Source organism: Pollicipes pollicipes, unplaced genomic scaffold (genome assembly GCF_011947565.3).
Source record: "Pollicipes pollicipes isolate AB1234 unplaced genomic scaffold, Ppol_2.1 Scaffold_4295;HRSCAF=5057_pilon_pilon_pilon, whole genome shotgun sequence".
Taxonomy (NCBI): Eukaryota; Metazoa; Arthropoda; class Thecostraca; order Pollicipedomorpha; family Pollicipedidae; genus Pollicipes; species Pollicipes pollicipes.
In genome coordinates, this window is record NW_023596461.1 from 22,489,349 (window position 1) to 22,509,370 (window position 20,022).

The 20,022-nt window shown below is 53.3% G+C and overlaps 1 protein-coding gene across 1 annotated transcript in view; it reads left to right on the forward strand.

The window, feature by feature from the left end:
* LOC119097311 (uncharacterized) overlaps nucleotides 1–20,022 on the forward strand; it is a 30,056-nt gene that overhangs the window by 392 nt on the left and 9,642 nt on the right. The window lies entirely within an intron of this gene.

Below are 20,022 nucleotides of genomic sequence, written 5' to 3' on the forward strand. Positions count from 1 at the left end.
CCAATTGGATTTACCGCGTGATAGAATAATTCTTGGTCAGATTATGCATTGGCTTGAATAAGCTCTCTGAACGACGATATTTAGTAAGTTGTGTTTTTAATAAGCCTGTTCGAGGCTTTTCTTGACATTTTTGCGGGTGACCCTCACGCGACTTGAATGGCTTGCAATGCAATTAAGCTGTGCCTATGTGCGCTATGCATGTAATATCTTTATGGACCTGCTGCTTCGAGGGCTCATTGCGTGAAATTTCTACATGCATGAAGACACGTGTTTAGTGAGGTAGTGAGGAAGTTCTCAACTTGAACGGCCGCGTGCCGCCCGCCCGTGGGTAACATCCATAGTTATCCATCGACTGCAGCCTCGCGTAGTCTTTACGTACAAAAAAGTTGTTACTTAAAGCTGTTAAAGCTGTTAAAAAGTTATTTAAAAGCTGGATTGTTGGATATCGGGAGCATTCACAAAGAGGCTGCTCGGACTGTGTGACTTTTCCGCCGCATCGGAATATGAGCGAAATATAATCCAACCCATTCTATTAATGCGAGAAAATTGCCTTTCCCACTTGCGAAAAAGATCTCGGGCTGAGGCCTGACCCTTCCCGACCACTCCGCATCGCAGTATCACTATGTCACAGCGTCGTTTTTTACGGGAGAGAGAACTGACTACCGTACTGGCCGAAGTGTGGATCGATTGGTGCAGTCGGTCATGCGCTCTCAAGCGCAAACCGGGGATTTTGTCATTTTGGGGCGTTTTCAGCAGTGATGTCAGATCTCACTCCACGCAGCCAGAACAGGTAAAGTCGTGCAACCGACGCGCAGTGTAAGCGTTGCACCGTTCGCTGGTTACTACGGTATCTCAGTATTGTCAGACTCGTAGGCGTGCGGGTAATACAGCGAGACGCGGCCCAGCGAGACGCGGCCAAATCACTATTACCGAGAGCGGTCTCGAGTAGAGGAGAGCAGCGGAAATTGCAGCAGTTTTTTTTTTGGCTCTCTCCTATCATTACTACTGGAGTATAGGTTGTGATTAGTATGGGGACTAAGATTCGTATGTCTGAAGACAGCCATAATAATACACTACTACATAACCACTGCATGTGGAGTAACCATACCATAACCATCACCGTAACCACGATATCTGTAGAAGAAAAGTTATTGAAAGCACGTTTTTTACAATGGATTCTGAATAACACCCTATTGGATGGTATCATCTGCCCCACCCTGGGCAGGCCCCACCCACAAATTGCATCGCATAGTTGGGGAAGTTGCATCGATTTATTTTTGCGTTGAGTAAATGGCGTCGCAAGCAAGCTGAATGCGTTACGATTTACAAACAGAAAATGCTCGTCCATGCTTTTCCGTAATTCATCGTGATTGTGACATGCAATTTTCCCCTTTTTGATCCGTCAGTGTTTTCTTTTTAACTGCTGCCACCTCGGTTCTGGTTGATCTGATATTAATTATGGAGGTACCTAGGCCTTGTAAATAAATGTCGACTTTCTCTCTGAATGGCATTAAGTCATGACAATAATGTCAGTCAGTCACTGACAGTAAGCCAGTCGATGGCATCCTCGTCGGCATCGATACGCTGCAGCACTGATACAACATGCCCCATCCAGCTGATACACGTACCGCCCAAGTGGGAAGAAAGTCCACGCCACTCCGAAATCAGTGGCTAACAGACGCGAAATATTTACAGCACGTGCAGCACGTGCTTCACACCACTCAGTACAGTGTTCAGATTGGTGTGGTTATGCCGCAAGACATTTACGAATGATCAATAAACAGCCAAAGCGCCTACTTTTTCGAACTGCTATGGTCGCGTTCAGCGGGCACACAAATGATAGCACATTGATCTGCTTGGTGGATTGGCATTGTGCCTGTGCATACTGATGGGCGACCAACTTCAAGCAATATGGAAAGTGCAAATAGCTCGCGCACATATCAGCTAACCTCCGCCTGCTAAACTATCATGAATGGTGACGTTTGGATGGTATTAATCAAACGCCTTGTGAGGTTTTTTAAATGTCTATATGGCGCATAATGTTAGGTTTTGTATCGTCCGCATGATAACTGAAACCTGTCATATTATCTTGTCGCATAATCACCCTGCAGCAGTCTTATGCTCGCGTATGTCCTGATTTTCCCTCGCGTGTTACGCGTACCTCCCCACATCAAATTTGTTACATGTTTTATGACGTGCGTGAATAAATTTTGACACTTTAATTTCGAGTTCGACTCTTAAAAGTTAACCTGCGCTCGCGGGGTTCTGAGACGACCGCGCCTGGTAGGGGAAGTCGACTTCCCCCGGGATCTTCAACATGCAGATGCTGTGTGAGAAAAACAAAGATGCCGCTGTGGAGGCCTCGTCAGCCACACTGTACTTAATCAATGGGACGTGCCACAGCCAGGGTCAGAATAAGCGTTAAGACTATGGGGAGCCCATTCCGACCATTTCTGTTCCTCCACAAGGATCAGATCAGATCAGGTCATCGTTCAAAATTGGTCTGCCAGTAACGTACAAGAACGATGCCTCTTCATAATGTGCTTCCGACTAAGTCTATTTTATTAGGTGCAGCTGTGGAAACAACATATTCCGGACACCAAAATGCCATTTTAGGCTGACCTAGACGTCAGCTGAGAGCAACCTAGGTCAAATTAGTAAACAAGTCAATTGAAAAAATGGAGTGGTAACGGGGTCTATGTGACCAGTACAATGCTTTTCTGCGGTCAGAAATAGTGTGTTATAAATATGCAGGTACGTACATACGCGATAGATATACCTGGTCCCTTCCACGCTTGGCAATGCATTTGCAACCAACTAAAAACAAACACATCGGTGCATGAAAGTATGCGTCATCAGTTTTACAAGCACGATAAGGAGGTGGTTACGCGCGTCGCGCTCGTTCATCCAGCCTCTCCGCTTCTGGCAACATAGCTCATTGACTTTGGATGAGCTCATACGGCCTTGCGTGTCTTTACGTGACCTGCCAGGATCTCATCATGGGTTAAAATGACATCACAACATGTTTTTAATGGAGTATTCTTATTCTGCGTCCAAAAATCACGTCATTAAAGTGACCTTTTAGGCCCAGCATTGGTTTGTAGAAGGCACCTGCGAGGTAGGTCATGATCTGGTCGATGTCATGTGCTCTGTGGTCATATGAGGATGAGATAAAGGCCTGGCGACGTTTTTGAAATTGTATGGTGCGTCCTTTGATAAAGTAGCCTGCTTTTAATCCCCACGTACCTCGTAATCTGTCGTCAGCGTTCACATATTTCTTTGCTAGCGCTAAATTGACAGCATTTTACGAGTGCTTCGGGAATTTGGTTTCGCCTGGCACTATGAACATTTCAAACGGAATGTTTGGGTTGCCGAGATGAGCAGTATCTGCCTGAGTGTGGAGGCTAGGCGGAAGGTTTTGTTGCAGTAACACAGCGCAAAGTTACTCTGACCTCACTTTTTCCAATTTTCTCATTTATACGCATGCCGTCAGAGCAAGGAATAAATAGGTCGCTAATGAAATACATACATTGGTTACCACGACCTTGTTTAACGGTTGTGCGGTAAACAAAGTGTTGTTCGAGATCCCCACTGGTTCTGACGACATTTTCGTGACGCTGTGTTTATCGTCGCAGAACTCATTAACATTAGGCAAGAATGGAATCGAGTAGGCAGAATTTGCTGCCCTTTTACCTATTTGCTGCTTTTTCGTTTTGTTTTTCCCTACAGCAGTATGCGAAAGACATTGAGCGTAGACCGTCTAGTGCAGTCCAGTCATCTTTCAAAGGTATTAAGCACCATAACTAAGCAAATTGCACACTGTCGGCGAGGGCATCCGTGTCGATCATCTCGAGTCATCGATGCGTGGTTTACAGTTACCGTGCGATGACGTGTTGCATTCATTATGCCCCAAGCGAATCTAGATATGACGCTGTGCAGTTTTTGAACATGCTGTGGTGGTGCATTTAGGAATGTCATAAAAATATATATCAATTTCAAAAGGAGGAGTGTCTGTACAATGCATATCTTCCTAATTGGATGGCGGCCCTTAAAAGAATAAGGTCACAGCAAGACATACACAGACACACAAACACGGCATGCATGCACACATAAATACGCAGCGTGCATGTACGTCATCCGGCAGCGTGGACAGCTTGAGCCATAAGTTATCACTGCACCATTGCTGACAGCTTGAGTAATAAAGATTCCTAAAGTTTTCCTTTCATCGACCAATTAAACACTTCGTTCTGTGGATGTCTGCTCACAAAGCTTTATACCGGCGGGTATTCACAATGTTTTTCTAAAGGCGTTTTTTTAGTCCGGATATGGCTGTGAGCTTTACAAGATTGTCTACTGAACATTTTAAGGAAATGAGACCTCAAGTTGCAGGATAGTTTCACCGGCGTATTGGCTTATCCGTACCTCACGGTCGTCTGCTATCCATATGCCCCAGGTTAAGGCCCCAGACTTGGCGATCTGCTCGGACAATATCCGCAAAATTGAATCCGTACATGGCTGAGATGCAGACTCAGTATTTTATTGTATATTCCCTTGTTGTAAGTGTACTTTGTACCCAAGGCTGTTAAGAAGAATCTGCGAATTTGTATTTGGGTTCAAGTGCATTAAATATATCATTATTATGCAGGGGTGTCAATTGTGCAAATAATGAGGAGCGGACCGAACGGAAGGCCTGACAACCTACCTCTTCCCCATTTTTCTCACCGGACTTAGCCCCTTACGTTTCAGTTAAACGCAGTATATGTTTTTAATCTGTGTATAATTTATGAAAGTCTATAGTTTAAGCAGTATGGAAGTCATGGAGGGTTGGATTCAGGGACAGGCACTGGACGCACGCCTCTCTTCAGATCGGCACGTGAAGGCGCCCCTTCAGAGGCCACCTTAGGGAGCCGATGGCGCTCTTCTATGGCGGTCATGGGAGGCGGCACGCATTTGGTTGTGGGGGACGAGGACGAAGTTAGCCATGAAGGACTTACGTCATCCCCATATTCCAGAGCTTTCCAGTTTAACTTCACAAAGCCTTGCGTCGCTTTTGGTATTAGGCATGTGAAGTTTATTGCATCGTTTATCCGCTCAGCTGTTACGAATTGCATCTTGCGGTGAGAGCAACGACGACTTTTTGTTATGGGAGTGGTACGAGACCCCACTACGCAGAAAGATCAAAGAAGACAGCTCGTGTTATGGTCATTTTTACCCACGTTTTTTGTAGTATTCCAGCCCAAAACATTGGGAGGCCAAACCAACATTGGGGGGGGGGGGGCAATTCAACATTGGGCGGAGGGGGCGGGGCCCTTACAAAAGAGTGCAAATCGACACCCGTGCTATCATGAAGTTAGGAGCAAACTTAAACTTAGCGTGTGTTCACCTCTGATGAAACCGCGAGACTGACTCCAACGCTACCTGAACGATCGTACCTGACATTTGTTGGGCAGCGTGAGGTTTATTGTAAAGGACAAATCCGATATTTTCACGACTGTACAACTTCCCGATCCGCTGGTGAAAGACAATGACGGTATTGAACCAGCTGCGGCTGGAGTCCGTGAAAACAGCTGTGGTTTATTGGAATTTTGGAATTATCTTTATTCGGTTCGCATTTCATTCACATCGAGTTCGATTCTTCATGGTATGATTCAATTTCAGCCTTTACCTGATCTTTCAGTCTTTGTCTTTATCCGATTTCAGTCTTTATAAGCAACGCATTTATTACTCACACATTGATTTCAGAAACATTCCAGCTTCACAGACACTCCACACCACCCTATAACAGACTCCACAGGTAAGAGATCATCACTGCGGGGGTATTTCAGTCGGGAGATCACACAAAGATACCTCAGCTGAGCGGCCACCTGATGACACCTAAATGAAAACATGTCACGAGCAGCGGCGTGGCCAGAGGGATATCAAAGGTGCATTGTGCGATTCGTGCGCGCGTCAAGTCGGGGCACCAATGGTTCGTTGTTAGTCCTGTGTGTGCTTGCCCACGAAATGGGGAATCGACGTTCCCATTTAATGGTCTGTAATAACATCATGTGTGTTCTGCTAGCCAATAATTGTAACATGGACGTAGCAGCAAATATATTGCCTCATCTTAAAAGGAATGTTCCACCATACAGCCAAAGGCGATGTTTCCACCAAGCCACCATCATATCTGATGCTAGCTTCAATGCGATTAAATAGGCTCATTTGTAACTATTGCTATACTTTTAAGTGAAAAAGACTGCTCTGAACCACACATTTTCTCTATGTAGTAAATATGCTCATCAATATGTCATTGCTTGATTACATCATCGTACTTTGCACAACATACAACACTACATCACACAACACTTTGCACAACTTCGCATTCGTACTTCGATTGAAAGCCAATTGACGGGTGTTATTTCCGACAATCGTGCACGCAAATTCCAGATATCAATGACTTGATAACTGTGTTTGTACTGGCCCTGATCGCGGCATGGGCAATGAATGGATTGGAATGACGTAACGACGAATAGTCCGAAAAAGTCTGCACAACTCCGCGGACGTACAGCTCAGAAGCAAAAGTGGTTTAGGTTTTAAGAAGGGCAGGGTTATGAACTGCACCAAATAACATGCTAGATGACTATTTCAGTTTAAAAAAACATACAAAAATCAAGCACTCCCTCTAACGCCAGCCATGGCCATGTCCGGTGAGTAGGTGGCGCTACTTCATACCAGGTGCGGCGGAGTCCGAGTCAAGCATCTGGTGTGATCCGGCCGAAACATAACAGGGACATTTTTAAGGCAAATGTGCTTAAGTTTTCCTATGCATGCACCCACAGGGTTCCCTTACCGTGTAAATGATATCCAGAACATTCGCTCAAGTTAATGTCAGTTACAACAACAACGCCACGCTTGCTGACTGCCCCCCGTTGCTCTTGAGGCAGCGCGGATAGCCGGACTAGGACATTTGATCCCGAACCTCGCGCCCTGCGCCCGAACCGAGCCCAATCCGCCCGGTACCCATGGGACTGGATCCATGCCCAGCCGGTACCCTTTCTCATTCAGTGTTTATCTTGCCTACCTGCGTGCATTAAACTGAAATGAAAATAATCACTGGGAATGCAGCTAACTATCATTAGCAGAAGTGCACGGGCATTGCTGAACATTTTTGAAACGCCTTTCGCACGAGTCGCATACTTCGTGCCCATGCCCGTGATCTTCCCGAATATGTACTCAACCCATTACGTGCTCAACGTTGCCCATTGCATATGGGTGCCCATGGGTTTACCGATAATGCGCGTTGGGCCGTTACGACAGTTTTGGCCCAACACAGCAGTTTTACCTGACATAACACAATAGCACGCGACAGTTTTTACAAAACGTGAACCAACAGTTTTGCCAGTGCGCTTGCCCGCTCTCCTCTCCTTATTAAGATGTTCCATGCCGCTGCGACGCTTGGTAGCCGAGATCCGGGCCTGGTTACTTCCAGTGTTGTTAAGCTTTTCGCAGCGTTAACTTGACCTTTCCTGCTTTAACGAAAGGGAAGTAAGGTTGCGGTGATATTTTAATTTTGCAGAAATTCACCACCTGGTGCCCAAGCTCCTCCAAGTAATTGCTCTTGGGTTCTCTCTTGGGATTCCACAAAGGTGATGTCAACTGCATAATGTACGGTATGATACATACATTTGCGTTTGAACTCATTCTGGACCAATGGGTGCCGGTTGCAGTAAAATCACGCCCGGTCTCCATAGTGCGCTCGCTTAACACGCGCCCGGGTGACCATTAAGATACCCTTGGCTCGGGTGGGGGTCAATTTGACCCCCCTGAGATCTCAGGAACTAAGAGAGCTAGAAACACCAAATTGATCGGGTGCGTTGAACTGTATGTTAACTCGCTTAGGTCAAAGTTTGAGATCCCTAGATTATGACCTTCGGGTCAAGTAAGGTCAAATTAGGTCAAATTCCAGGATGGTCTCTAGAGAGACCTTAGAACTGACCATATGATCCTATGACTGTTCTAAGTAAAAGGTCACATCCTCATCTAAGGTTAGTGGCCTTGTTTGACATTCTAAAAGTCATGGTGACCAAAATCATACAAGACAGCTCTGAGTTTTGCATTTAGATAAGCGACAAAGATTACACTAGGCAACATGATCCTGAAAACAAAATGTTGAACTGGCTCATTCTAGGTCAGTGCCCTTTTTTGACCTTAACATAGTCAATGTAAGGTGTATAATGCGGTTCCCGTTATCAATGAATTCGAAATGAGCACCAGGAACTACCCCACGCAGCAGGCGCTAGAGTAATAAAATAGGTTGGTTTTGATCTTGGTCTGACCTTCACACCTGCCTTCCGTCAATGTTACGTGCTCATTTAGTTGTGTTGCCTAAAAAAGTATCTCAGACATGTATGGCTTCGTCTAACACTCCGGTGTTGGAATCGGATTGAACTAATCCCTAGAAATTGCTTTCGCTGAAACCATGGGCTGACTTTGACCTGCCATAGGTCAGCGATCTTACAAGGTACGTATAAATTCCTGATGCCAGATGATCCGCTATTCAATTATCTGCAGCCATGCAAAATTCGGCACGGCTGCGCCTCGCCGTTCCAAAGCCATTACGGAAAAAGCTATAATTCTTCACTGTGGGATCTTTTTACCTTTTTTTACCTTATTCAACGCTGTTTGAGGAAGTCTGTGTGCAACCCTGTTAGCTTGCACATTCGAGCACCCGATGCTCAGTTGATGCTTACGAAGCGTTGGGCAGTCTGAATTACAACTGCAAGCAAATCATCAGAGTTCAGTTGGCGCACGCCTGAGCTTAGACTGTCATTTGGTCGCCGTGACCCGATCAGAGCCTCAGCTACCTGAATGTGACTTGTGTCCAGTGGTTGCCCACAAACCCTGTTAGATCGTACAGGGCGTTGTGCTCCATATCGGAGTGGGCAACGGGTAGCAGAGAGCCCGGCTGGATCGTCTGGCATGCCAGAACGGCGTCACTACTGAATATCAGCAGGAACGGTGGGCTCACCAGCAGCAAGCAGTAGTTGCCACCGCCTTGCGTCTGGCAGTGACCCAGGTAGCTGGTCACGGCGGCGGCTGGCAGGCAGCTGAGCCCAGCCGTTGCGGCAGCGGCGGGAACAGCGACATGTCTCACATGACCGGCCCCAGCCTAGCGGCGTGGCCACTCCCACCGGAGGGCGTCGCAGACACACAAGCGCTCGGTCCCGATTGCAATAGCGGCGGCAGCTGGCAAGTGTAGTTTCTGCTGGCGCCGACAGGTGGCATGGGCTGTATAGCCTGCCCAGCGCGTCCGACGACGCGCCCAACGGGGTCAATAGATGGTGGCCTGGCCGTAGGGAAGCAATACCGCCCTGCGGGGTTGATGCGATGTCGTAGGCTGAACGGAGGTCGACCAGTCCCACAACTGGCGCTGTCTGCGTCGTTCACCTCCACTCTCGCTCTGCCTTTTTTGTGCAGCCCTTTCACAGCGCTTGTCTACTGTGGCCAGTCGCATACACTGTCTCTTAAATCCGGTTTCCATATCACTTCTGGTGTTTCTGTTCTGTTCTGTCATATTCCCTACCTGGTCTATTTTGTTTGGCTACCATCCCTGTCTGGCGGTCTCTTATCAGAGTACTTTCATTTAACTTATTGCACTATCAAACACTTGAATTACCCCCAAAATAAAATTGAAAATCGAAAGAGCGAGGCTTGAATTGATCTGCCTTTCTAGAAAGCGCAATTATTTTACTTTTACCGAGAAAGAAAACGGGACACTGCTGCTCTGCTCGGTTTTGTCACTGGCCAATGCATTTGCTCTGTTTGCCCCTGCTGCGGTCGATTTGTGTTCAGTTTGGTCGAGGTCGCCGTTAATCTGCTCCCCAGCCGTCATTACAAGCATGGTGCACCTGTCCAGCTCCCAACTTTACTTATCTGAGCTACGCAGATCCGTCACCCATCCTTGTGTGTGTGTGTCATTGGGGCTTTACGACGCACTCAGCTGCTGAGGCTATATGGCGTCGCCGGCATCTCACCCTGGCAGGAAGGGCGGGCACCGCGGGGAATCGAACCCCGTACCTCTGGTTTCCCAGACGCGCAGTGGTTAACGCAGACTCGCTAACCACTACACTACCAGCACCCCTCACCCCTCCTTGTTTCCGCTGGTTGTTTGCTCATCATTTTCGTTAGCTGATTCTGTTCTCCTCATAATTTGCACGAGCGTCACTTAAGAAAGTGACATCCCATCTCCGTTGCCTCGACGCTTTACAGGGCGACACTATTCAAGCTGCACGTCGGTCAGGTGATGGCCCTACTGCATGTTATCTCCTCCAGCTATGTATCCTCCGACCGGCGAAGAGCCGACGTCGGCGCGTGTTCCGACAACAGCCGAGCCCGGTGCGGTCAGCAGGCCCGCTGTATGTACTCCAGCCGACGGCGTGGCGCTGTGAAGGCCGCTAATCAAGTTAACCCGCGTCTGGTCGTGCGGCTGTCATATGCCACGTCCTTCCCCTCCCCCTCTCCCATACCCCTGTCCGCCGCAGGGCACCATGAGCCTGGCATCTGCCACGCCCCTCCCCCTGGTCCGCTGCAGGAAATCGAGAGCCGGCCGTCTGCCATGCGCCTCCCTTCCCCTCTCCCCTGCCCTGGTCCACCGCAGGGCACCAGGAGCCTGACGCCTGCCACGCCCCTCCCCTCCCTCCCCTCCCCTAGTCAGTCGCGGGGCACCGAGACTCTGGACACGGTCGCCGTGTCGCTGGCGCCGATCGGCGGCTCTCTGACTAATAACCTGATCCAGTCGGCTGCAGGCTCGCCGGCCAGCGCGGCCGGCTGCCGGGCCACGCCCGCCACTATTCACGCCCACGCCCCTCTCCCCTGCCCTGGCCCACTGCAGAGCACCAGGAGTCTGGTGCCCGTCGCGCTCCTCCCCTCCCTCTCCTCCCCCCCCCCCCCCTTCCCTAGTCCGTCGCAGGTCACCAGGACCCGGTGGGCACAGTCGCCGTGTCGCTGGCGGCTGTCGGCGGCTCTCTGACTAATTACCTGGTCCAGTCGGCTGCAGGCCCGCCGGCCAGCGCAGCCGGCTGGCGTGCGCCTCACGCCCGGCCGGCGCTGACGAGCTGCTGTGAGTCACGGCACCGGCGCCAGCTGGCCAGCCGGCGAGCTGAACGCCCGGCCGGCGCTGACGAGCTGCTGTGAGTCACGGAACCGGCGCCAGCTGGCCAGCCGGCGAGCTGAACGCCCGGCCGGCGCTGACGAGCTGCTGGGAGTCACGGAACCGGCGCCAGCTGGCCCACCCGGCGAGCTGAACGGACGTGGACGGGTTTTGACAGAGACGGGTGGAACTGGACGGAGGGAGCCAGAATAGCTCGAACGGAGCTGAGCGAGGCTCTTCGAAGATGACGGCGCTGAACGAGTCGCAGACTTAACCTGGAGCTAAACGGATATGAATGTTCGGCAATGGCCGAATAATCAGGTAGCTTTATTGTCAAGTGACAAGCGGGAATACAGCTTTAGGTTCACTGGAGAAAAAACACCGATTGTAAAATCCTAATGCCGCCACGTTGCCCATACGTCAATGATGCATGCAAGGTGGACTTGCGCCTGGTTGTACTGTAATTGGTTGCACCAACTGGATTCATATTTACAATGTGATGGAAAAAATCGTTTGATGATTAAAGAAGAGGTACTCGCTCGCAAATTATGTACGCAAGCATGCCTAAACCACCCAAGATGTGTTGCAGAAGCTTCATGCATTGTGTTATGCTCATTATATCGTGGCGATCCCGTATGCTGATATCGATAAAGCATTGTCTTCTCTCCAGACTGATCAGACCATAATTTATTGGCAATTGAGGCATCGATGAATCCTCTGGGCTTGTCATTTGTCGGAATATGACCTGGCAGCACATCTCGCGAACGGTGGCCCCGTACGACACCCATTACACGACTCTTTAACCTTCTTTACTCCGCGCTGGGCTTAGGCTGCATGACAAGTCAGGACAGTGTTGTGCGGTACAGCCTAATTTCAGGTACGTTGTCCGGCAAAATATTGGTCAGGCTTCGGTCGGTCAGTCAGACATTGGTCAATGAGGCGTCAGTCGGTCGGTCAGATATGTCAGTGAGGCGTCGGTCGGTCGGTCAGGTATGCCAGTCAGGCGTCGGTCGGTCGGTCAGATATGCCAGTGAGGCGTCAGTCGGCCGGTCAGATATGCCGGTCAAGCGTCGGTCGGTCGGCCAGATATGTCGGTGAGGCGTCGGTCGGTCGGCCAGGCATGTCAGTGAGGCGTCGGTCGGTCGGCCAGATATGTCAGTGAGGCGTCGGTCTGTCGGTCAGGTATGCCGGTCAGACGTCGGTTGGTGGGCCAGATATGTCGGTCAGGCATCGGTCGGTCAAATATGTTTGTCAAACGTCGGCCGGTCGGTCAGGCGTCTGTCGGTTGGTCAGATATGTCGGCCGACCGTAGCCACACATGGAACCTGGTTAGGCGTTCACGACTGAGAACAAGGTGAAGTTGAATGAAGCCCTCCTGCAGCATTGAATCATACGTTGGCACAGCCTTGCATGTGAGCTTGGCGACGGCGTGCACTTGGCGTGCACATTCCATCCATAGAGGCCGCGAGGCTCCGCCGTCCGACCCAGTCCGCCGAGGATGGGCCCCGCGGTCTCCCCTGCTTACGTGGCCGTTGCCCCACAGCACGCCTCACCGATAGCCAGTAGCGCGAGCGTGGACGATGCAGCGAACACCGATGCACTTGGTGGGATGACGTCATGACTTCTAGCACAGGTGAAAGTCCCAGGACTTGTGAATGCCGACGTTGTCTTGAAAAGGGGATGATAATGAGACGTGTGTACGAATGAGGACTTCTCGCAGTTTGGATTGAAAAATGGTGCATCGCCAATTGTGTACCCTCATTGTATACCCTCACCTAACACTCCTAGTGACGCCCCTGAACGCCCACTCAATGGCACCCCACTTAACGTCCATCAAAGCAGCTCGCGAAAGACCAATGCCATTAGAACACCGCACGAAATCGTGCCTGCACGTCGAATGGGAAGCCGTTAAGCTGCAAGACAACCTCGCCCCAGCAGCACTCACAGCTGGTTAAACTGCTCGGGGCGGGCGACTTCCCGGAAGACTGGACGCGGTCGGCGCCAGCGGCGGCGTGCTGTAGGTCACGACCAGAGCCCCTGTCTGACCGCCAGTCTATGGCGCAGGGATCGCGACCCGGAGAACGCGTCCCAATCTCGCCCCGGTGACATCTGGCTTGTTGAGACCGAATGTCCCCCTTGGTATTGTCAACGTTCGTCTCGCCTGCAAAACTGGCCTATTTTGTGGTAGTTTCGTTCTGCCAGCCAACTTTTCAAGTCCAGCCTTCAATACGTCTGCCAGCGGCAGATAGCCAACCGTCAAAGCCTCCGAACAAGTCCGCTTCTTTCCACCCCAGTCTGGAATCAATGGAATCCACCCCACCCCAGTCTGAAATCAGTGCCGTCCACCGCCATTTGTGTGGTGTGGGGCGTGGCTCTGCGTTCGCAGTGGTGCTACAGCAACGGTGCCGTCACGTGTCGGAGAAGCTTCCAGTCGGTGGCCGAGGGTCGGCCGGTCGCTCAGCCCCGATCAGAAACAGCTCCAGCGGTGCGTCAGCCCAGGCTGCTTCCAGACATGTTTCCAGCAGGAGCCTGACAGGATTATTAACTTCAAACGGCTTGGGGTGCTGGCGGGGCCGCTCGCGTGCTCACGGGACAGCGCGGAGCCTCATGGTCAGTCTGCCCGCGTCGCTGTCGTGATGGCCTTAATACATGCTGGAACTGGCGTCCGGAGGAAGCAGTGCTGGTGTTCAAGGCACGTGAGGTGCGTGCTGAAGCAGACCGGGAAGGATTGTGAGGCATTTTCTGACGGCATCGACCATGCCTTTACAGTTTCTTGCACAGGATGTTCAGGTGATTACATTTCTTTCAAATACACAAGTCTTTGTTGTTATCCCGCAGGCCGGCACTGTGCATCCAACTTACATGCTTTTTGGTGTTAAGAAGTCGTTTACTTTCAGTTTGCGGGTACACAATCCATCTATCATTCTTTTGACAACACATGTCAGAAACCATTACCGTCTCTTGTTGGTCGATTTGCCTCCATCTGGTCATCAACCAACCGTCAACATGACGACCATCAATGTCCATCTCAAGGCTTTGAAAAACATTAGGGCGTCCATCAAGGCTTACCAGTGTTTGGTTTGTGATCAGGCCATTTCCATTCCGCCATTGTTCAGCGTTTTCCGTCAACCAGTCGCCATTTCGTGGTCCATTTATTACCGTCAATCCCTGTCATGCTCCCTCCCGCCATCAGCGAGCAGTCCTTGAATGTTCCACGCATCCACCTGTCGTCAGTCTCCGCCAGAACGACTCCACGCTGCCGCCGGCTCCCTGACCCCGCCAGAGTCACTGGCGCCCTGGTCCTGCCAGAGCCGCCGGCGCCCTGACCCCTGCCAGAGCCGCTGGCGCCCTGACCCCTGCCAGAGCCACTGGCGCCCTGACCCCGCCAGAGCCACTGGCGCCCTGAACCCTGCCAGAGCCACTGGCGCCCTGACCCCTGCCCGAGCCGCTGGCGCCCTGACCCCTGCCAGAGCCACTGGCGCCCTGAACCCGCCAGAGCCACCGGCGCCCTGACCCCTGTCAGAGCCACTGGCGCCCTGACCTCCAGCCAGAGCCGTCAGCGCCCTGACCCCTGCCAGAGTCCGCCGGCGCCCTGACCCCTGCCCGAGCCGCTGGCGCCCTGACCCCTGCCAGAGCCGCTGGCGCCCTGACTCCCGCCAGAGCCGCCGGCGCCCTGACCTCTGCCAGAGCCGCCGGCGCCCTGACCCCCGCCAGAGCCACTGGCGCCCTGACCCCGCCAGAGCCGTCGGCGCCCTGACCCCTACCCGAGCCGTCCGTGCGCTGATGCCTGTGTCGTGCCGGCCGACCGTTCGGCCGGCGCCGCACGTCATCGTCGGCAGCGACGGCCGCGCGTCGGCGCCGGCGCCGCGACGCCGCCCCGCTCATCAAACTTTCAGCGACCGCACCGCGCCGCCGGCGAGTACGGCCGCCGGCACGGCCGAGGCGGGTGGGCGTGGCGGCGGCGCGCGATGGAGGCCGGCGGGCAACGGCGGCGGCGAGCGCGACTGCAGCGCGACGTCCGCAGCGCGGCTTGATGACTTAGTGTGGTCGGCGCCGCTCGGTGTTCGGTGTTCGTTGGGTGTTGCTCAGTTTTTTGGGTTGGTGGTTTGGTGTTCGACGCTGTGAGCTTTCCTCGCCCGCCGCTGGCGTGTCAGCGTCGGCAGTGACAACGGCTTAAGTCTCCGTACAAGAGAGAAGTGCCTCGCCTGTGGTGGCTGTGACAAAGTACGGACAGAATCCCGATCTGAGCCACAGATCAGCTGTGGCTCGCACGGTAGCTACGAGGAGCACAACTGACCACACCCTGGAGCTACGCCGGTCTAGTGACGTTGTCGTCGTCGACGTCATTGTTGACAGGGGCGTTGGTCCATGATTGCGTCGTACATACTACGAGCACAGGATAAAAACCGCGCCAAAGTTCCGCGCGCTTCTGCAGCTTCGCTGACGCCTGGGGCAGATTCGTCTGGCTCACTCGCTGGCCATCGTTCAAGGCGCGCTTCGCACGGCTGTCTGACAAAACTCCGGTGTCAGGCACCATCATCAACGGCGGATCTGGTCTGCACGGAGACGTGCTGCTGTCGGAGGTCTGGTGGTGTTTGTGGAGAAGTACCCAGCTGTGCTCGGGAAACTGGTGACCCCGGCGGCGCCGCTCGAGACGGGGCCGCTCGTAGGGGCCGAGGCCCGCCACGTCGCCCATGCCGCCGATCCACCATGAACCTGCTGGGCGTCTCTCTCATCTTCATCGGCCTGATGGGCGGCATGCTCGTCATCCTGTTTGTCCTGAGCACGCCCTGCTGTTTTAACTTCCTGTTTGACCGCGACCCGAAGACACCGGCGGCGGCGGGCCGGGCCGGCTCGCTCGGTCAGGTCGTCTGAGGGGTCCGCTGGGCCTCTCCAGCGCTGAGGGGCGTTGTGCAGCTCCGGGCGAGTCGTGCCCTCTGTTTGGTGACCAGTGCAGTTTCACAGGTGAGGTGACCTCCCCGGCTACCGGGTCCTCCTCTGATAAAGTGTTGATGCCCGTGGAAAGCGCCGCTATTGTACTGTCGACGTCGTCTGGCAGGTGTTTTGCCCCCTCCCTCCCTCCGCGCCTGCTGGGTAATTAATGAGCTGTGGTCCCAGGCGGGGCGCGGCTAACATGCAAAAACACGTGACGTGCTATCTTTGGAAGCGTTTCTCTGTTCGCCACGCCGGAAAAACGACACAGTCCTAATTGCCAACTGGATTGAAGTACACCAGAAGCCTCTGACCCGAGCAGCCTTTCATGTGACAGTGACTCTCCGCTGGAGTCGTCGTTTAAATCCGCCAGCGCCTTGCGTCGTAATTTCGCTGGATCAATAACACCACCCGCTGTATCTGCTTCCCGGAAGCCGGGTCTACACGACATCCACACGGTGGACGGGGAAGGGAGAAGGCCGTGCACCGCACTCGCGCACGTTTCTGTGCTGTCCCGTGTCTGTCACCGCGACACGCGCGTGTCTGGCGTCCGTGTCTGGTCAGCGGCCCAAGTGAAGCACTGGAGCAGGGCTACATCAGGGAACGGACGTCGGCCTTGAAGCACAGGCCAATATTTTCGAATTATGCCGCGTCTTGGAGCTAAAGCTAATGTCCGCTGCGTGATAACATTCCTGCTATTTTCGGCATCCGCGTCCGCTCGTAGCGAGGCGGCAGCGCCGCACCTCCGCCGCCTCTGGTGCGGCCGACCGCGAGGGTCAGGCCACTCCGGTCGTGGCCACCGCCGCCGGTCCTCGGCTAATGAACCCCGCCCCATTCCCCTCACCGACTCGTTACAGTGCTCCAGCGCGAGTAAACGCTGCGTTCGCCGCGTCGGCGTCGAGGCCCCAGCTGCGTGCGCCGCCGCGATAACCTGGGGTCGCATCGGGCGAATGCGCCATGCTCGCCGCCGGAAACCGCCTCGCTCGTCGCTAGAACCGGTATCGCAGCATGACACGTGCATTTAAAGCAGTCGTTTGGAAACTTTAACTTACATTATAGTGCGCATACAGTGCGTATGCGAACTTGTAAGCACCGGAAGCATTGCGCAAGAAAACGCTCGTGCCAGCAGGTTTGCGGGAGGTTGAGTGCTGAGGATAGACACGTAACACTCGATATCTTGTCCCTAGCACATGTATTCTCACTGCCCGCCCCCTAACGTTGACGAAAGTGCAGACGTTGTGTTTTAATGAAATCAGGTCCACAAGATGTTGAGAAGTCCTGCAGGCATGGGAGTGCCGTTGTGCTTTTCTTGAACAAGCAAAGCCTGCTGGTTAAAAGAGTCACATTTTCGCCCCTAAAAGCTACGACCACGACATATTGTCACTTTGGGGCACTATATTCGTCAGAAACGCCATGGGCTAAGGCGCTGCCGTAATTAGGGTAATAATGCCATGCACTCTCATCTTATAATGCCTATTTTAACGTTAAACCGTTGCAGTATCATTGCAATGTACACACAAAAGCGTCTGGCAAAAAGACGGAAATTAAAATTCATCAGGAAAGCATTCCGTACCTTTCTACGCGTGTAACTGAAAACTGACTTTCAGTGGGTCCAATCTGTTTGGCCCATATGCCGATACAAAGTCCGCCTTACCTTTCTCACCGCTCGGTTTTCGTGAGTATGCCCCAAATTGCTCAACGCTCACAGTGAAATTCAAATATACGCGGTTTTCAGACTTTTACACGACAAGCAGCTTTTGTTTTCCTGCCGTGCCAGTTCAATGATATAAGATACGATTGTGACACATTGGCACGTCGAAAGCGTAGGAAATCGGCGATACGAAACGCATGATTAGCTCGGTGCACACACCATTTTCTTGTCCAGTGGTTTGGAAGCTGCGAAGTTATTACACCACGCATAGCGTTCGATTACGACTTTTCTTAATAACGTAAGGCCAAGGTCATGGGTCATCATGCGGACTACATCCAATCAGCATGCAAACCAATTATTTCATCAGCCGAAGTGACCATGATGTGTCAGTGTTGGCGTTGTAGCCATTTAAATTCAGTCATGTCAGGTCATGCCTTCAATGCCAACTGAAGTACTGCCAGTAAGCATGTATTCCGTAACATGCCCGCTAGCTACAGCTTGTTCTGACCTCGTTTGGCCTGACTTTAGCGGTCATCCGTGGTGCATGTATGCAGATGGCGTAAACAAGGTTACATTGTCAATACTTGACGCTTCCAGCCGTGTTTATGATCGCGTGTTGATCAGAACGGAGTACATGAAGGCGAGGGAGCACAGAGCCTCGCCTTCATGGGAAGGATTCAAGGGAGCCGGGCTAGTTTCCTCCGCTGGCTATATCAAACACTGATCAAGGATGAACTTCGTTCAGATCACCAGCATGCGATCATTAATTTAAAGAACAATCCCGTTTTATTCCCCGTGAACGAGGGCTGACCTGTGTTAGGCGTTAAAATGTCAACCTAAGAAACATTGAACCCATCATATAATTAGCTACCCGCGTGTTCAGTCAATGGTCCTAGTCATTCACGGGCCAAGCTGCAAGTCGACTTCCCTCCCCGCTCAGCTTCCATTCCACCTCTCCTGGCAGTGACCCTTCCCATGGCAGGCCCTTCGCCCAGCCTGCGAAACAGAGCGCCGCCGGCCGCGGCCGCGCGGGACGACAGAATGGCCGACTCGTGTTCGCACCGGCGCGCTGACGTTTGTCAGACATATGACGTCTGACATACGTATGTCAGACGCGTCTGCGTCGGCTATTCCGAGGCCTGGCCAGCCCGGCGGCGTCCACGCGAGCTGAATAATGAATCACTGTGGCCGCCGGCGCACAGAAGCGGGGCGTTTGACGCTCGGACCCGTCCCTCGAGCGCGGAGCCAGGCGAGCTGGGCAACCCGGCGCGGAGCCAGGCGGCCTGGGAAACTCGGCGTGGCGGGCGGGCGGGCTGGCAAACCTGGCGCGGCGGGCGGGCGAGCTGGGAAACCTGGCGCGGTGGGCGGGCGACCTGGGAAACCTGGCGCGGCGGGCGGGCGAGCTGGGAAACCTGGCGCGGCGGGCGGGCGGGCGAGCTGGGAAACCGGGCGCGGCGGGCGGGCGAGCTGGGAAACCTGGCGCGGCGGGCGGGCGGGCGAGCTGGGAAACCTGGCGCGGCGGGCGGGCGAGCTGGGAAACCTGGCGCGGCGGGCGGGCGAGCTGGGCAACCTGGCGCGGCGGGCGGGCGAGCTGGCAAACCCGGCGCGGCGGGCGGGCGAGCTGGGAAACCCGGCGCGGCGGGCGGGAAGGAGCATGAGCGCCGAGCCAGGCTGGTCTCACCCGCTGGCTGGGTCAAACGGAGGGCTCCCAATCAACTAAGGAGCTGTCCTCAGCGAACCCAAGGCAGAGCGAGGCTATGCCGCCAGAGAGGAATAGCAAGCAGTGGCACCGAGGCAGCGCCCCCTCCCCCCTCTAGCAACGGCACGCCCCCTCTCGTGAGGCCCGGGGCTCATGCGCTAGCACCTGCTGCCGGTGACCTGTGTCGGCGCGCACGTGACGACCTGTCCGGCTGCCTCGGGCAGCAATTCGGCAGCCAAGAAGCAGCTATCGAAAATTTTCCGATAGCGACATTTGCACAGGACTTCGTGTACAAGTACCGGTGTGGCAAGCAGGGCTCCACTGGTACCGTCACATAAGCCTGTTTCGCCGTGTTCATTGACGGCTGTCTTATCCTGGTGGTAACGAAATGCCAGCAGCCGCCGTACTGGTGCCTCCAGGACGGATTCGGTACAGGCTGCCGGCACCGCGGGCAATAACGCATCCACAATACACAGGTACGGGTACCGAACCTCTTTCACGATTCAGACGGGGTTTGCCTGCTCCTTATATCACCGGGAGCTGTATCAGACGGGTCAATCGTAGCGTTTTTACTGCACAGGCGCAGGGAGGACAGTGCACCATTGATGGTGC